Below are 18,954 nucleotides of genomic sequence, written 5' to 3' on the forward strand. Positions count from 1 at the left end.
AGGGCGCTCTTCCATGCCAACAGTATTTAGCGTATGTGTACACAAAGACCAGCTATAATCAATGTAGTGTACGGTCGTGGACAAATACCCTTCATTTGCCAATGAAGACCACTCATCAGTTGTCAGAGAAACTGATGATACTGTTTCTAATCGCTTTGTGATCTTTTCCCTCACTTCACTGTATGCAAGTCCCAAAATTTTATTTCCTGGGGTTACGGCACCTTATATCCGGAATCGAATTCTTTCATGAAGTTAATAAATCCTTGACTGTGCGAAAAAGACAATGGCAATTGGCACATAGCTAAAATTTTTGCGAGAGCTTTGGTAATATTCTCTTGTCTTTTTGACAGAAAATGAGGAGGCGCGGCTTCTTGCGATGACGATGATGACGAATCTCTCGGTCTTTTAATCATAACACCTTCTTCATTGTTGTTTGCGGACTCGGGACTGAATGATTCCTGTATGCTAGAATCAGAGCGTTCATCTTCATTTTCATCTTCATGCAAAAATCTAAATGAAACGGAACAGAGTATCAACTTAACTGCCTAGATTACAGACTTTGTATTTTCTGTTTCTTAAATTATATGGGTTTAGGGTGCCTACTGTTATCATTTTGGTACATACATTTATAATAGTATGCTCTGATGAAGTAAAGTTTGTTTTTCGGCACATACCTTTCCTTTACCGATACAGAAGCTTGTGTTTCTGTTTTAAGTGCTTGCGCACAGTTGAAGTGGATACTCCATAATGCAACTTGGTGTCACATACATCGCACTTGACGAATCCGTCATTCATCACAAAAGCATGCTTCCAAACCCAGCTTGTTTTAGGCATGTCTAAAGCACTAATATTTACGAAGTTGGTAATGCACGTACAGATATCGGATCGTTAACAAATAAAATTATTGAAACACACCCACCTACGAATCTAAATGATAACCGACAGTTGAATTTTTGTCTGTAAATGAAAAATTTTTAAAATTTATTTCAGAAAGGAAATGTCATTAAATAATTTTGATTTTAAAAGCTTTAAATATTATGTGAAAAGAATTTATAATTTGAACAAGCAGTTACAATAAAAGTACAAAATCTTTAGGTGAATGGATAAGCATAAGGCTTGGTCTAGGGATGCAAAAAAAAAACATCAATGCATCGGAAACATCGATGTTTGCTATTCGATGTATCGAATAAAACCGATGTTTGGGACCTTCCGATATACATCGATATATCGATGTATTTTTTTCGATGCATCGATTTTTGTGTGCAATGTACACTACTAAAATTATTTTGTATGCTTCCAAACTCTTCGCTCTAGCAACTATTCGAAATGTGGATTTTCACTATTTATCACAATATAACCAGTAAACAACCTTCGGTGAATTTGGCGACTGCCTTCCTCGGGGATGGATATGCTAGGGATGAAATTATTGGTACACACGCCTTCCAAGCACGCAGGGTTGCTTTTAAGAAACAAAAAATAGTTAACTCCAAATAGTTTCAAAAAGTATAGTGTAAAACGAAATTTATCGAATAATTCCACATAAAATGGTAAATATAAATGACTCATTTTCTAAACGATTTAAATAAAACGCATTTCATAACCTTTTTTGTGCAAACGGCATTTGCGAATTGATAGAAAAGTACTACGGATTGTAAATTTTTGTTAACTATGAGGTGAATGAAAATTTTCAACCCGGCCTGACGGTTTTGAAAAATTTTTTTGTTCTAATTTTATTACTAAGGCGTCTAATAAATGCATGGCTTTTAGTTCTAGAAGAATAAAAGTCAGTAAAGACAAGTCTTTTTTGTATAATTTCTGATTTTAATTGCTCAACTTCTTTTGCACCAGAGCAACTGTCAAAAATTTCCAGCAGTAAAAAGTTACGAATTGGCACAGCAATGTAAAATTTTCTCGCCATAATAAAAAAGTTTTTTCAACATGGAACTTTTCTACTAATTGACATTAAATTACTATCTCAACGCTCGAAGCGCTGCCGCTGAGGGCTTTTGCTAACTGATACTACAACAACAACCCAAAAAGGTTGGTTACTGTCTATACTGTGCTATTTATGCACTATTATAACATACATACATTCTATTAATATTATCCAAAATGTTATTGCACTAATAAATTGCTACTTTTTTAGTAGGAACCTTTAGTACCAAAATACCATCTTCAATATGGTATTAATTGATAAGATATTGACACTCTTAGGGCCGGTTACTCAATGTCTGGTTAACACTAATCTGCGGTTAAACATCGTTATTGACGTTACCGACTCCCTGTTATATGCATGGAGTCTAAGACGTGTGACTAGTGTTAACCAGACATTGAGTAACCGGCCCTAAAACCATTTGGAAATTAGGACAGATTTTAAATAACAATTTTCAAAATTGTTTCACATAGCTTACCGACATAGTGAAATAATATAAAGTGTGCCAGCCAGTTTTATGTAAGCTTATTTCAAAGCAAAATTTTAGCTTCGTAATTTTCGCTTTTTTCAATTCTGGAATTAACCCTTGGTTTTGTTGCATACCTCTGCCCGATTTCGGCTTAGATCCTTATCCTGATGGACTGAAAACATCAGTACTGTAACGTTATGTGTGCTTTTGCACAAGCTGCAAGAATTTATTGACATGTTTTTATGTTTTTTAATTTTTACTCAAATCAAAATACTTCATAATTCCTCACTCAAAAGTCAAATGAAGGAAAAAATTATGATAATAAATTGCCAAATAAGTTTACCGAAATAGAATGTCATTGCTAGCTGGCACACTTTATATCAGTGGGATTAATGAATCATTTGTCGCAAAATTTTCCACCTTGCGACACAGCTGATTACTTTTGTATAGAAAATTTCTTGCGACAAAATAAATTAATACATTTCCCTTATACACTTATCGAAGTTACGATTGTTCCATTTTCTTGTTGTATATATTTAATTGAAATAAACTGTATTTTCATTCGATGCATCGAAACTATCGATGATTTCATACGATACATCGATATCCATCGATGCTATGTTTCGATGTATCGAATCGAAAAAAACATCGATGTATTTTTTTGACTTGCACCTCTAGCTTGGTCAGCTTATAGGGCTTTCGCACCAGCCGATTTTACAGGCAACTTTTAGTTGAAAGCAAAAATCGCCTCGTCCGAACGGCCTTTCAACTAATCGCTTCCAACAAAGTTGGTCGCCAGCCAACTTTGAGCTCGTTCAACTTTTTTTCCTTGCAACCCTGTGTTTGTTTACATTCTGTATCAGTGTTGGGAAAGAAAATTGTTCCTTCAGTACGAAATCTATACAAAAAATGTACTTTTCGGCTATAAATTGTATATACTTTTTAATTCGCACATACATTTTCTTAGTATATTCCCTTCAAGACCAATGATTTTATGATATTCATGAGAAAGTTTTATTGTTTATGTACATACGTTTACGTATTTAAACTTTTACAAATTGATTCCACGCGCACATGTACTGCATTTAACGCAGATATGTATGTACACATTTTCAGGTATACATCTTAACATAAAGCATATTTAAGTTATTATTAATGGATAAAAGAGACATTTTCCTTTGGATTCAGTACTAAAATTTGACATTTTAATAGCACTTCAAGTGCTTATCAAAACTTTACGACAAGATTTGACCATTTATCTTATTATTATTCAATTTTAATTATTCTTTTTAAATACAGTTTATATTTTAAGAAAAGCCATACAAATCCAAGGTTCAAACTTTGTGCAACATTAAAAAAAACCAACACACTTTCGTAAAATTTTCGAACTTTTTAATTCGATTTCCTAGATTTATTTTGAGTGTGCGGTTTTTTAGCCCATTAAATTTTAATATAACAAAGTTTTTTAAGATTTCTTTGATGAAGGTGTTGCTAATTTTCTGACAGCTGACATCGTCGACAAAAAAAAATTGCCAAGTTCAACGGTAAGTCCCAGCTACTTTAAACTTGCACTTTATTATACTAAAATTGAATGGGCTAAAAACTAAAGAATATTAATAAAGCTCGAAATTTTTACGACAGTATGTTGGTTTTTGGATGTTTCGCAAAGATTTAATCTTGGGTTTATACAGTTTTTCTTAAAGAATACATTATATTTTATAAACAGATAATTAAAATTAAAAGAATAATAAAGTAAATAGTAAAATCTTGTCAATATGTGAGTGCCGTAAAGGTATTATATTTAAAAAAATCTCTTCTTATAACTAACGAAGACTTTGTTTCTATATGAAGCTGACTTCGACATTTTGTTTTAATAAAACTTAGTATCGAAAAGTTTCTTTAAAAATTTGCCTAGGCTATATTATACTGGTTCGTTCAAGCCATTTTTCAAAACTTACAAAGGTAAATACGAACAGGCGAACAAAAGAGAATACAAAAAATTTCTTCCTGTGAATTTTCAGGGCTATATATTTTTAGTATTGATTACAAAATTGTATTAAAAAGTCTGCGTAGTAGGAAAGTATATGTGACCTGGTCTACGAAAAGGGAGCTTACGTGCGAAAACTAGTTTTCTGTGAAAAAGCTGTTAAAAGTGAAAAGCATCTCATCTTCCATCCGAATCAACCAAAAAGTGAAAATTGATTTTTTGACACCTAAGCCCCCTTTCCGTAGACCAGGTCACATATTGTAAATGAAATTGTATCAAACAAGTACAATTGTACCAAAAATGCCAACACTGTTCTGTATACATACTTTTTCTTCTTTTCTACTTTTTTACTCTTATTTTATCTTTCAGCTTCGCTAAAAGCATTTCTACCAACGCTTGGCTTACCAAATTTACGCATATTGATACAATTTTGCGATTTAAATTCATTTTCATTAATGTAAATAACGATTCGTGTTGAATCCAAAATCGCCTCGTCTGAAAAGGGATGGCAACTTTTTCACTTTCAACTTCTCATTCAACTTCGTATTCAACTTTTGTTGCCTGTAAAATCGCCTCATGCGAATGCCCTATTACTTTTTGTACCAAAAGTGGCCTACCAACCTAATGTACCAAATGCACTTCTAGTGCCAATAACAACAACATAAAGGGGCCAACCAAATAAACGACCGAAATTAGAATGTGACAACAACAATTATAAGGGGAACGGCACCAACTATTTGATAATTCACTTGACAAAAAGCAACACCAGGGTGAGCCGAAATACACAAAGCGAAAAATAAAACACAAAAGAAAAAGAGATCAAAAGTCTGGGAAACGCCCTGCTAGAGAACAAAGCGAGAACAAAAGTTTTGAGAATTAACGTTAAGACGTTAAAACGTGTTCGGAGGAAAAGTAGTTTCAGTGAGAACCACGGAAGTTGATCCTAAGCCAGAGGAAAGCTGGATCATTTCAACTTCCAGATTCTTTATCATCATGGGTGAACTGTCCATTTATGGAACAATTTTTCATTTTCTGTGAAAGAAAAGTTCGTGTCTTAAGTCTTTCGTTAACCTTATTTGCATAATTATGTTTCAGTTCTTTTTGATTAACTTTAATATTTAAACATTTCAAAGTAATGGAACGCTATGAGATAGTTCAGAGAAGATTTGTTCCCTTTTTCGTTCTCTGTAAGAAAGTTCCTGGAACTATAGCTCCCGAATTGTTCTTCGAGAGAAAGTTCCTTAGAATTTTGTTCCCGTTTTTTGCCAAAATGTTCAAGAGAAATTTCTTAGCATTTTATTCTCTTAGAAATGTTTTCGAAAGTTTTGTTCGCATTTTGTTCTCTCTGGGAACGTTCCACAGGGTTTTTGTTCTTATATAATTCCCAATGAGAACGTTCTCGTCAGATTTGTTCTCAGTTTGGTTTTGTTTTTGACGCGTTCTTAGGAACAAAACTACGAGAACGCCATTTAGTTTCGATCATACAATTTGTTCTCGGTCCCTGTTTTAAAATATTAATATTTAATATTTTTTAAAATATGCATACATACATACATATGTACACATGCATGTATGTATATGCATTTACAAAAATTAGAAGTTCGAATTTAAGTACAGAAACTAATTTTTTAATTTACTTTTCTTGTCTGCGTCTAGTCAGGCTAGCGGTTAGGAGCACATACATTCTAGACATAAAAAAAAAATAGAAAAAAATGTTCTCACTGAAAAAATATTTATCCTCACCAAAAAGATTGTACAAGAAGCTTTATGTCGCATTACCCGGGTGTTTTTCATTTAACCGGGGGAGGGTCCGGGTTCGAGTACTCCTCGGATGTAGAGGATTTTTTATTTTTTAGTATTATTTTCTTTTTTTTTATTAGTTTTATTTTTTTATTAATCTTTAGAATTTATTGTTAAAAAAAAACTATTTTTTTTTTCAATGGATTTGTATATTAAAGCATTTTGGTTTATTTCCTAACGAAATTCTTATTGAACAAATTTCCTCGCTTCATATTCGCTTTTTTTTAATAAAATGGAAAGCAATTAATAACAGAGCCTTTAGTAATCTGAAACTATCGATAGTCGACACTATCGATGGAATGCGATAGTTCTTTAGAAACCCTCGATAACTATCGATAGTTTTCGATAGTCTTTCAAAGTTATAATTTGGCTTTATATTGCGCTGGGCATATTTGTAAAAAAAACATTTACAAAATCAGTAAAGCTTAGAGTGAAAGGTTGCTAAATCCATTTTTAGAAATCTCACAGAATGAAAAATTTATTTTGGCCGTTTTCTTCAGGAATTTTTCAAAACTTTTATTAAAATATTTTGCGTGATTAAAGCACAGCAAAACTTCATACGAATCGGAAGGAGTCGTGGTTTATGGAATAAATTAGATTTTTTAGAGCTACATATTTACTTTGTTCAATATCAGTTATTTACCTTTTTCAGTTCTCTTCACGAAACTATCCATATTTTTCACTTATCAAAACACCCACCAAAGAAAGTATGAAAACAAGATGGGACAACTCGTTATAATTGTGGCGAAAGTGCGCAACAGGGGCGTGCCTTCTCTTTTCATCCAATCAAAAAACGCACTAGGGCAAAAGAGAAGGCACGCCCTTGTTGCGCACTTTCGCTACAAATATAACGAGTTGTCCCTTCTTGTTATCTACGTTCTTTGCACCCACTGAAATACGAAAGTGCTGGTTAATGTACGCTGCCGAAATATCTTTTTATTAAAAAGGTGATTTATCAAATGCGCATGTAAAGTAGGGTTGCCAACATTTTCTAAGAAATTTATAGTATTTTTTCAAAAAAGTCTGAAAAAATATAGTACACTTCAAATGTATATAGTATTTTTTTTAAAGAAAAGGTAAAAAGGCTTTTTAAGTGTACATCTTTTTTCTTTCTTATGCAATCAATATTTAAATTAATATAAATCAAAAGTTACTTGTTTATTAGTGAGATATTCGGTATATTTCTCTCATCTCACCATTTCAAAATCTTAATAGAAAAGACTCTTTCTGTGAATGCGGAAGTTGTGGGAATAGAGAACATAATTGTAATAATTTTAAGTAAATTTGGTAAATCTTTCTAAGTATTTTTAAAAATGTGTACATCTGTGGACCCTTTGTTTTAAAGAATATTTATTTTAATATTGATATTTCAGTATAAATGTCATCCATTTTAAAATATTTCTTACAAATGACTGAAATATATTTATAATTAGAATTGAAGAAATATAGTACTTCTGCATACTATATTTTTTCCAACTGTATATAGTACGCAGGCCCAAAAAATAGTACAATACTATATATAGCTGCGATCCCGTACGAGTCCGGACTAGTCAGAAATAGGCAGAATCAGTCAGATTATACTGGAAATCGATCCCGTACTCGATTCTCTGACTATTGAGAGGACAAAAAAGAGGGTGAATACGGTTCTCTCTCTGTCAGAAGTTATCAGTTTTAGTCCGAGAATTTTTTGCTGGTAAATTCTGGTAAATGTGTCAAACGATCAGCTGTAGTGTGTTTGGCAACCAAATTGTAAACAAAAGAAAAGTGCACCCCGCTAATTCATGTTGAAAAGTATTTAATTACTTGTTTAAGTGGATTTTAATGAATTTGAAAGTATTTTTGGTTATTTACATATGTGAGCTGAGTGTGTTTACATACAAAATAAGCAAAAATTTACAACCAAAATTTGGAGGTTATGTTGAAGTTGACAGAAGTTACCATTTTTTACTAGAAAGCGATCCCGTACTTTTCAATGTTACTCTCTCGCTCTGAGCGAATTCTTATTTTTTGACAGTTTTACTAGTCCGAGTCCGAGGAATACGGGATTGCACCTTATTATAGTACGGTTGGCAACCCTAATGGAAAGTGACAATAAGCGATAAAACAATAATATAAGTCTGCTTTTACACAGTTCAAGTATTGAATTCAATTCTGCTCGCATGTGGAAGAGAGGAGGTGAAAAGAAAAGGGACGAGTACACATGCGTCTGTACCGTCAAGTCGTTTCAACTTTCTTGCTTTGCTTTTGGCATTTTCGTTGCTTCCCCTTTAAAGAACCAAAAACTTTAATTCAACAGAATTGAAACGTGAAATAGAAAACACAAAAGAGAATGAGCAAGAATCCCTTTCAAGTACTTGAATCATGTAAATCGGGTATAAGAAAAACAAAAATTATCAAAAACTATCGATAGTTTCAGCCTAGAGATGGTCGCGAGATATCGGGGCCTGCGGACCCACGGCACTGATTTTAAATTGGCCGTGATGGGCGGTATCGGGAAGGTCTGTGAAATTTTGCGGGCGGGACGGGACCAAAATCTTTTCCCGACACTCCCGATAAAACCGCAACCTCAGCAAATTCGGAAAATCTTCGTTAAAAACGATGCGTGAAAGATGCACTTTTTTATGTTTTATTGGGACGAAAACGAACAGCAACGCAAAACAAAATAACGGAAGAAGCCAGATCTTTCATTATTTTTTTTGTTACTTGAAATTAATTTGCACTGATAATTCTGCACTGTGCATAACAGGAGCGCTAAGGACCACTCCAACGGCGGTACTTGAAAGGCTACTTGACCTACCACCAATCGACATCGCGGTGGAGTGCACTGCAGCGAAATCCGCCACTAGATTGATGGCCTTAGGTGAATTCTCCGCAAGAACCTTCGGGCACAGTTCGATATGCAGGGGGATGGAGGACAAAATAGACCACATACCCCACGCTTCATCTGGGAAAGAAGGTTTAAAGCTACGGTTAAGGAGGGCGGATGGCGAATGAGCACGCGACCCGCCAGCGGAACGTATAACATCTACACGGATGGATCAAAAATGGCTGATGGAGTGGGCGCCGGAGTCTATTGCGTCGAGCTAGACCTCAGGCAACCCTTCATGCTTCCAGAGTACTGCAGTATTTTCCAGGCGGAAGTCTTCGCTGAAGGGAAAGCTGCTGAGATAGCTAGCAACGCAGCTATCGTATTGCGTCAGAAAATATCCTTAGAAGCAGGGAAGCAGTAGACAGGGCGGCCGAGAGTAAACGGCTGCATATATACTGGGTTCCAGGCCACAAGGGCATTTTAGGCAACGAAATAGCTGATGAGATTGCCAAAAGTGCCATCCGTCTTGCTAGCGAACCAGTACGGGAAATACAAAAGTCGCTAAAAACGATCTATAATGAAATTTCCGTAAGAGCTGGGTGCCGGATCAGGGGGAGATGGAACGCATTAGCGACATACAAAACCACCAAGATCATGTGCAATAGCAGCAAAGGAAACACCCATTTCTTGCTTACACGGTCACGTAGGGATTGCAGGACAGTTGTCGGCCTAATGACGGGCCACAACCTACTGGCATCCCACGCAAGCAGAATGGGCATTAGTAACAGTGACGCATGCAGGAAGTGCAGGGAGGAAGGCATGAATGAGACGTTAGAACACCTCCTCTGTTTCTGTTCGGCCTTAGCTAGAAATCGTCTTAGATATCTCGGAGCTTCGCAGTTCAAAGGACTAGAGAAGGTTTCAAAACTGGATATTAAGGCACTCTTGAACTTCGCAAAAAGCGTTGACGTCCTATACGACAACTACTTTAGATCGCAGTAAAACGGACCTACATCTGGCACTACAAAGGACCCACGGGTCTATGTAAGGCGCATCAGCCGGCCAGTGTAACCTAACCTAACCTAACCTAAAATTAATTTGAAAGACATGTGAATTTTCATTAGTGATAGATTTCGGGATCCACGGACCCGCGGTACAATTCTGAAAAACATCGGGATAGGCGGCTTCGGGACTTGAAAATTGAATTTCGGGATGGGCAGGATCGGTACTAAATATTTAGTCCCGCGCCAACTCTATGCAGACCACTAGTGTAAATACATAAGGGTAAGAACATAGTGGAGTGGCGAGCAAAGTGCATTGAGCAAAGCGTCGATTTCAAACGCATATGTTTCAATGGGAAAGCGCATAGTGAAGAGCAAAGCGTACATACACTTTTGTAATTGAAGCTTTGCTCGATGCCAGCTCTTCGCTTTGCTCGCCGCTCCACTATGTTTTGACCCTAAGAATGCAACATCGCTCTTGCATTTGCAGTTATAGCAGCGGAGTAAGAGCGCGCAATGGCAATGGACTCACTAAGGTATGCGGAGTTGCCGGGCATAGTAACCACGGGCGCATCCATATCAGCTTCTGGTTGAATTGTTGAACCACAAGCCAGAACTCCTCCTATGCTTGAAGAACTGGTTCTCAATCCAGTTAATGCAATAACAGCTTCTTCCAAGCCATTGAAAACATGCATTTTGTTAGGTCCGCGCTTAGGGATTGTAACCCTTACTAAGTAGAATTCTCCTTTCTGTATTGCCGGAGAAGAGGGGCTTCCGCATGTCAAAGGTATACAACATTTCTTGAGCATATCACAGTATTTTCGCGTAGAACCTCGAAATTTGCAGAAAATTGCATAGTCCAAACCGAATTTATTAATAAGCTAGTGGTCGAAAAATTTGAAACATGTATTTTAAATAAGAGTTTAATCCTTTGTTTACACGTGTATGTTAAAGTTTTTGGATTCGGGTTATGCGTTTGAACACAACAGCCGAAAGTAGTTATAGAAATCACTAAACTGGACCCAAGTTTCTCGATAAGGGGCAACAAAGATTCTTTTTTGCTCGTTTATATAAAGTAGTGTATAAAAATATACGTCTATGCGAAAGGCAAATTTATCTGTTTAAATAAACTGTTGATATTTAAGAATCTCAATTATTGGTAACCTTGTAATGCAACCCTGTGAGTTGTCTCAAAATAATTGTTAAATGTTTGTAAAACTTGAGTCTGGTAAAACTATGTGTAATGTGTCAAAACTATCGCGCCAAAATAGTTTATTCTAGAAGAAAAGGAGCGCGAGGCCACACGAAAGTGTAAGCATTTTATGCAGTTTGTAACATGTGTATTTTATCAGTATTTTCCTTCGCAGGAAAATAAAACAAATCCGAATCCAACTCCAACCCCATACAATCCCACATCACCAAATTTAATCAATAAATCGATGTCTATTAACATCGCAATATGTACAACTAAGATTGAAGTGTTTTATTTTGACACCAGCGCGATCTTCTAGAACATTTTATTTTAATTTTCCTGCAAGTTGCAGCAAGGAAAGTTCGATACGGGATTCTGCTGAAAATTATACAAAAGGAACATCGTTTTGCAAGAAAGGTCTGGCGAAGCAGTGAGCTGCAAGAAGTGACCAGGAACATCGTTTTTGCAAGAAAGGATTGGCGAGGCAGTGAGCTGCAGGAATCGAGAAGAGCATCGGTAAGTGTACCTTTGGGAAATTAGGAGTAAGTCAGGTCATTCGGGAGCGATATAGTAGTCGTAGGTGGTTACATACCGTTAACCCATGCAACATCCAAAATGGCCAACCAAGAAGGGGCCGCTGGCGAAGGCGAAGACTTAGATATTACTGTTAGGCAACTGACAAACGTTGCAGATTCGGAAGGTGCCAATAGCGTGGCGGCACAATTAACCGCGATGATGCAAGAAATTCGCAACTTGAAAGCAGCGCTTAATCAGCAGCAACATAATGCTACAACAACGGCAGAGTCGAACAGTCAGGGTGAAGAGGCGTCGGGTAAGGCACTAGCAGCTGCGGTCAGTGAGCTGAGCTGCGCTTTATCGCATACACCGACGCAGCCTGTGAGCAGGTTGTATGATTTACCGGACTTCGGCGGTCGACCAGAAGACTGGCCGATGTTCAAGGAGGCATTTGCGGCTACCACCGAAGAGTACCACTACTCAGACCGGCAAAATATGATCCGACTGCAAAAGGCGCTCAAGGGCGAAGCTAGGGAGACGGTCCAGTGCTTGCTAATTCACAGTAATAACGTCAACCGGGTCTTACAAACACTAAAGGAACACTTCGGTAGGCCAGAGCTCCTTGCCAAAAGCCAAATTTCGCGCATTCGTAATATTTCAAGCATACCTGAAAACCGAATTGATTTAATTATCCCATTTTCTACTAAGGTACAAAATCTAGTGTCGTTTTTAACCGCGGCCGAGTGTTTCCATCACCTAAATAACCCGATACTTATGGAAGAACTCGTAGCTAAGCTTCCAGTACAGCGCAAGCTGGCATGGGCACGGTACTCCATCGATATACACCCGCGTCCAACTATACAGCATTTAGGAGATTGGCTACGCGAGGAAGCACGCATCGCAAACACAATATGCAACAATGTAGGCGAGTCGCAACGACAGTGCGACACGAAGACAGAGAAGCGCCCGAGATTCTTTCACGCATCTGAGACTGAGGAACATCAGAGTAATAAGTGTATGGTGTGCTCTGGTTAGCACGATCTTGAGCGGTGTATGCGTTTTACAGATCTGACCCAAAAGCGAAAATGGAGATACATACGCGATAGACGACTTTGTTTCAATTGCCTGAAATCGGGCCACCGAAGCAGTACATGCAATCGCGAACACAGATGTACCAACTCGAGGTGCACCCAGAAGTGGCATGAGATTTTACTCCTCACCAATGCGGTAGTATCCCATGGTGGGCCAAATTGCTTTTCAGGATACTTCCGGTAAAGCTCTACGCCAACGGTAAAACTGTTAGCTGTTACGCGCTTCTCGACGAGGGTTCATCCCTAAGCTTAGTAAACGAGAAACTCGTTACAGAACTTGGCATTGCAGGACCGAAGCGAGATTTAACGCTGCAATTTTTTGGCAATAACGTGGTAACAGAGTCATCAATGTCTGTGTGCATAGATATAGCAGGGGTGAGCCAAAATTGTAAAAAGTTCGCACTCCGAAACGTGAGGACGGTAAAGAATTTACAACTGCCGAAGCAGACGCTTGGTATCTCCGACCTTCCCGCTGGCCAACGCCACTTTAGAAAATTACCAATCGAAACCTACCAAGATGCTACCCCTGATCTGTTGATCGGGCTAGATAATGTGCACCTAGACATCGCAAAGCGCGTAGCTGATGATGGTCGCCGGGGTCCGGCTGCCGTGTTGACGAAGCTGGGTTGGGTAGTCTACGGCACAACTGAAAACGAAACCGATATTAGTCAGCGAATATTCTTGGTGCGAGAGAGCGTCGCAGATACAACGAACGAAGATGAGTCCGTGGACCAGTTAGTCAAGAATTTCGTTATAAGTGATGACTTAGGCGTTTCATCTACCGCCAAACGAGTTGATGCACAAGACGAAGTAAGAGCCCGTTCAGTACTAGAGAATACTACCAAGCGAGTAGGCGAGCGATTCGAAACGGGATTATTGTGGAAGAGCGACATGGAAATAACCGAATACTCACGAGCGATGGCTGAAAAGAGGCTTTTAACACTCGAGCGTAAACTCAACAGCAACGAATCACTAAAAAGGGAGTACTTTAAGACAATGCGACATTACGAAGCGAAGGGCTATTGCAAGAAGCTTACAAAGGCTGAGACGTTAGTTGAATCTTCGCGCACATGGTATTTGCCACATTTCGGAGTCTCGAACCCGAACAACCAGCGGAGGATACGCCTCGTCTTTGACGCGGCGGCGCAGGTAACTGGAAGGTTCTTGAATTCGTATCTCTTAAGCGGCCCGGACTTAGGCAAACCAATGCTCGAAGTGCTGATGAAGTTTCGGCAAAAGCCAATAGCAGTTAGCGCCGACGTCGAGGAGAAGTTCCACCAGGTTTTGGTACGAGTCGAAGACCAGCCGGCGCAGAGATTTCTGTGGAGCGAAAGGCCCGATATGGAGATAGAAGAATATTGTATGCGCGTAATGACGTTTGGTGAGACGTGTTCTCCGTGTGCGGCACAATACGTGAAGAACAGAAATGCCAGTGAGTTCTCAGAAAGGTTCCCGGATGCAGTCAGTGCGATACTAAATAATCACTACGTGGACGACTTCGTGCACTATTTTTCTGATGAGGGCGAAGCCATTTAAATAGCGAAGCAAGTGAAGTACATCCACTGTAAGGGTGGGTTTAACCTAAAAGGATTCGTATCTTATTCAAAGGTCGTCAGCGAGGCACTGAACGGAGAGCAAGTTTGCGGAGCGTTAAAGGATTTTGACAAACCTAATTCTGGTCATCAGATGCAATGGGACACGGAGCGAGACGAGCTGAAATTTGCTCTTGCCTTTGGTCGCATTGACCCAGAATTGCTACAGGGAAAACGCGTCCCGACGAAACGCGAATTGTTAAGCGTAACAATGTGCGTCCCTTTCGGTATAGCCGCGGAGTACGTACTGAAGGCTAAGCTGTTGCTACAGACGGTTTGGAGGTCTGGAACGGGGTGGGATGAAGCAATATCGGAGGAAGCGGAACGAGTCTGGAAAGAATGGCTAAAGGCACTGCAAACTGTCGAGAACATAAAAATTCCGCGTTGCTATGGCAGCGCCTTTCCAACGGGCGTCGCGGAGCTCCACGTTTTTGCTGACGTAAGCGAGGAAGCCTTTGCCGCGGTAGCATACTGGCACATAGTGCACGAACATGAAGCGGTGGTGGCCTTAGTAGCAGGGAAAATGAAGTGCGCTCCACCGAAGCAGACGATCATCCCAAGGCTTGAGCTACAAGCAGCAGTATTAGCATCTGGACTTAAGAGAACGGTGGTGGACTACCACGACATCAAGCCGTCACGTGTGATCATGTGGACGGACTCGAAGACGGTCCGGGCATGGATAACTTTCGACCACAGGAAATATAAGCAATACGTTGCGCACCGAGTCAACGAGATTTTAGACGTTACTACACCGGAGAAGTGGAGATGGACTCCTAAGGCTCTAAATCCTGCAGACTTCGGTACAAGATTTCATAGCAACACGCGTAATTCATTTTGGCTTACGGGTCCAGATTTCCTGCGGAAAGACGAACGATTCTGGCCAGTAATGGAATCCATTTCAGGAACAAACGAGGAGCTACGAACTAAGTATGAAATTTATTTTGCTACCATCAAAGAAAAGTACTCGTCGTTCTTGCGGTTGGTTAGAGTCATAGCCTACACATGAAGGTTCGCCCATAACTGTAAGGAGGTAGAGGCGAAGAGACTTTGTGGTACGCTAAGGGTACAAGAGCTGAGAGACGCGGAGCTATATATTATTCGCGTAGCCCAACGGAGTTCATACCCCGAGGACTATTCTGCGCTAGGGAGCGGTAAGCGGGTGAGCGCAAGCAGCAAGATTTTTAAGTTAACCACGATTCTAGATAGTACAGGAGTAATACGAGTGAATGGGCGGCTATGTAACGCTGACGCAGTGCATCCGCGTACGCGAAATTCAATAGTGATGCCACAGCGACATCACGTCAACGACCCCCTCGTCCAGTTTTACCACCGCCTGTGGAAACATCAAAACGAGAACACGATCCTAAGCGAGATTAGACGAAAATACTGGATACCTCATATTCGAGAAGAAGTTCGAAGGGTTGCAAGGAAGTGTGTATAGAAAGAGCGAGCGACGCTAGCAGTGCCGCAAATGGGACAGATACCCGCGGATCGCCTACTCCCTTCACCCGGCCATTCTTGTATGTAGGCGTAGATTATATGGGTCCTTTCCAGATCGCGACCGGCAGGCGTACGGAGAAAAGATGGATTGCCTTATTCACCTGTTTGACTACGTGCGCAGTGCATCTCGAGATCGCTAAAGATCTAACTACTAACACATGTTTGCTCTGTATTAAAAACTTCATGTGCCGACTGGGCACTCCAGTCCGGATAAGATCAGACAATGGGGCGAACTTCATCGGCGTGGACAACGAAATGAAGCGGCAGCTTAAAGATTTCGAAAACGGCAAGATTGCGGAGGCACTGTCGAGTCGAGGCATTGAATGGGTGTTCAATTGTCCTCTGAACCCACACGTCGGCGGGGGTGACAGGTAATAAGGTCATTGGAAATAAGGTCAATTGACTTTATTTCCCACCCTGGTGCGAAATAAAGTCAATTGACATTATTACCTTTTCAAAAGCGAAATAAAATCAACAAAAATTTGGAAATAAAATCATTGACGCTATTACCCATTCAAATGGAAATAGCGTCAACAATGCTTAAAGTATGTCGATTCATAGAAAAAAATGTTGTTCTTACAATAAGCATTGTCCCGTAAGTGTTGTTTTTTAATAGATGAAAAAGGCTTTTGCCAAATCCTCAGTGTTGTGATATTAATCCACACACAATCATGAACTACCTCCAATTGATTCTATTAAAAAAACAATTTTAATTACGAATATGTAAAAACACGATGCGAAAAACTAAACGCCTGCGCACAGCTGGAATACGAGAAATATTTGAAGAAAGAGTGGAGAAATGATCCATAACTTGCAAAACATTTTTCGTTTCTACAAAAATAAAGCGAACACTATTAAATTGAAGAAACAGTGCATGTTCAAAAACCCCGGAGGAGCACTGAAAGAATTCTGTGTTTTAAATTGGCATATTTTGAACGAATTCGGAATGTCTAAGGTGGAAAAGAACCCAGCCTTTCTATAAGGAAGCAATTATGGAAAAAGAATTTTCTTACACTGTGGTTATGTCTCCGCCAGCAGTCATATAAAAGCAGCTAAGGAGAACGACGACACTATTTATTAGATGGCACATTCAACGAGCCAATGTGCCAAAATGCGGGTATAAACAATTATTGATTATTTAATATCGCAACCGAGATCATATAAGTTCACACACTTTTGAAACACAAATTAAATGCTTTTTTACTGCAGACAAGTTGTTGCCTCAAAACAAAGCAGAAATCTTCCAATCAGGGCTGCCAACTCTCCTTAGTTATGAGGTGCCATATTTAGGATAAAAAAAAGTGCCAAAATGTGCCAAATAGAAAAATAAAAGTGCCAAAAAAGTGTGATTCCTTTTAATCATTTACATTTAGCAATAAAATAAAGCCACATTTTAAAACAAAAGTGCAATGATAAAATAAGATAAATCAGTTGATTAGCCTTTATAAATTAGAAAATATGAGTTGAGAAAAAGAAGTGCACGCAAAGGATTTCACAAAAATGTATTGAAATGTAATTTTTTTTACAAAAGTACCATTTTGGCATTTTGTGCCAAATTGAAAAATTAAGTGCCATTTGAAGTCAAATAGGAACAAATGCCACGGTTTGAGCCAAGTTGGCATCCCTGCTTCCAATAACTTACAAATAAAAAATTTGAAATATCGAGGGCTTGAATTCATTAATACCCTCTATCTGCAATTTGCACAAAAACTAATTTGTGATTTTAGAAACCATCTGGGACTTATTACCTGTCGTTATATAAGGTAGCATTAATATCACTGATGACTGTTAAAGCTTATGTGGATTTTTATATCAGAATCTCATCTTTGTGAAAAGTGAGCAGATAGGGGTTATTATTGAATATAAGCCTTCGATGTTTAAAATATATACAAATTTTATTTCAACGTATACAAAAAATAAATCTACCTGCGCTACAGCACGTCGGGAGACGGGGAGGGGGTGCCGGGGGGGCCGCGGCGTAGCGTGACGTGGTGTGCGCGCCGGTCGCGCGGGGTACGCTGGGCGCGGTGTGGCGCGCTGACGCGGGCCGCCGCGAAGTTAAGCAAATTTAATGTTTGAAAGAGAAATAATGTCAATTGATTTTATTTCGTTTTTAAAAAGGTAATAATGTCAATTGACTTTATTTCGCACCAGGAAAATAAAACCAATCTGAATCCAACTCCAATCCCACATCACCAAATTTAATCAATAAATCGGTGGGCTACCATCGCAATATGTACAACTAAGATTGAAGTGTTTTATTTTGACACCAGCGCGATCTTCTAGAACATAAACAGCACTAATATTTGCTGCAAACATACATCGATTTACATCTTTTATCTCGCCTCCGACACAGAACTGTTTTCGTACAAAATTACGCAAAAAGGCTTACTCGTTCGTTTTTAGGCATGCCATTGCTACGAATTTCGAAAGTTCGAAGATACGATTCGGATTGCAGCATACCATTTCTACGAAATATTTTTTAAACTCGAAAGAACTAGATCCACATATCCGCTACACACCATAACTTTACACAAAACTTTGAAAAATTCAACACATTTTTATCTTAATTTTGAAATTTTTTATGTGAATTTTTAGAAAGAGCGGCTAAAAATCGCCTTGATTTTTAACGAATTTGTTTTGCTGACCGGGTTTTGTATATTTTACCATATAAAAGAAAATTTCTTGTAGAATTAAATGCCAAAGACTTTTTGCAAACAAAATTTTAAAAAATCAACGCCAGTTATTATAAAGTGCACCTTTTATATGAAAAACACGCAAATGCCGCCAGAGAAAAATTATTAAAATCCAAAGCAATTTTAGCCGCTTAAGACTTGCACCTGCTGTATTAGAATTACATACCCAGAATTTTTTAAAATATTCAGACTAAAAAGTTCAAAATTTAGATGAGAACGCGACAGCATGCAAAATGAATTGGATACACTAACACATTCTCACTTTTAACTCACGCTTGTTTGTGGTAGTGCCCACCTCTGATTAAGATGTATCTTAAATATGTAAATCTTATTTATTTAAATATGAATAAACATTTTGATATGAGTTC

General features: G+C 38.6%; 1 long non-coding RNA gene across 2 annotated transcripts; it reads right to left on the reverse strand.

Annotated features, from left to right (window-relative positions):
• Window positions 1-28: 28 nt before the first annotated feature.
• On the reverse strand, window positions 29-1,145 carry LOC118751637. 2 transcript variants are annotated; one of them, XR_004994571.1, is made up of 3 exons: window positions 920-1,145; window positions 675-844; window positions 29-510 (listed from the first exon to the last, which is right to left on the reverse strand). It is a non-coding gene; the product is annotated as an uncharacterized LOC118751637 (long non-coding RNA). The 2 variants fall into 2 exon arrangements; XR_004994572.1 differs by having other exon boundaries at window positions 675-957; window positions 1,074-1,120.
• Between the last annotated feature and the right edge of the window lie 17,809 nt (window positions 1,146-18,954).

This window comes from Rhagoletis pomonella, unplaced genomic scaffold, assembly GCF_013731165.1.
Source record: "Rhagoletis pomonella isolate Grant_MI unplaced genomic scaffold, Rhpom_1.0 Rhpom_scaffold_00869, whole genome shotgun sequence".
NCBI lineage: Eukaryota > Metazoa > Arthropoda > Insecta > Diptera > Tephritidae > Rhagoletis > Rhagoletis pomonella.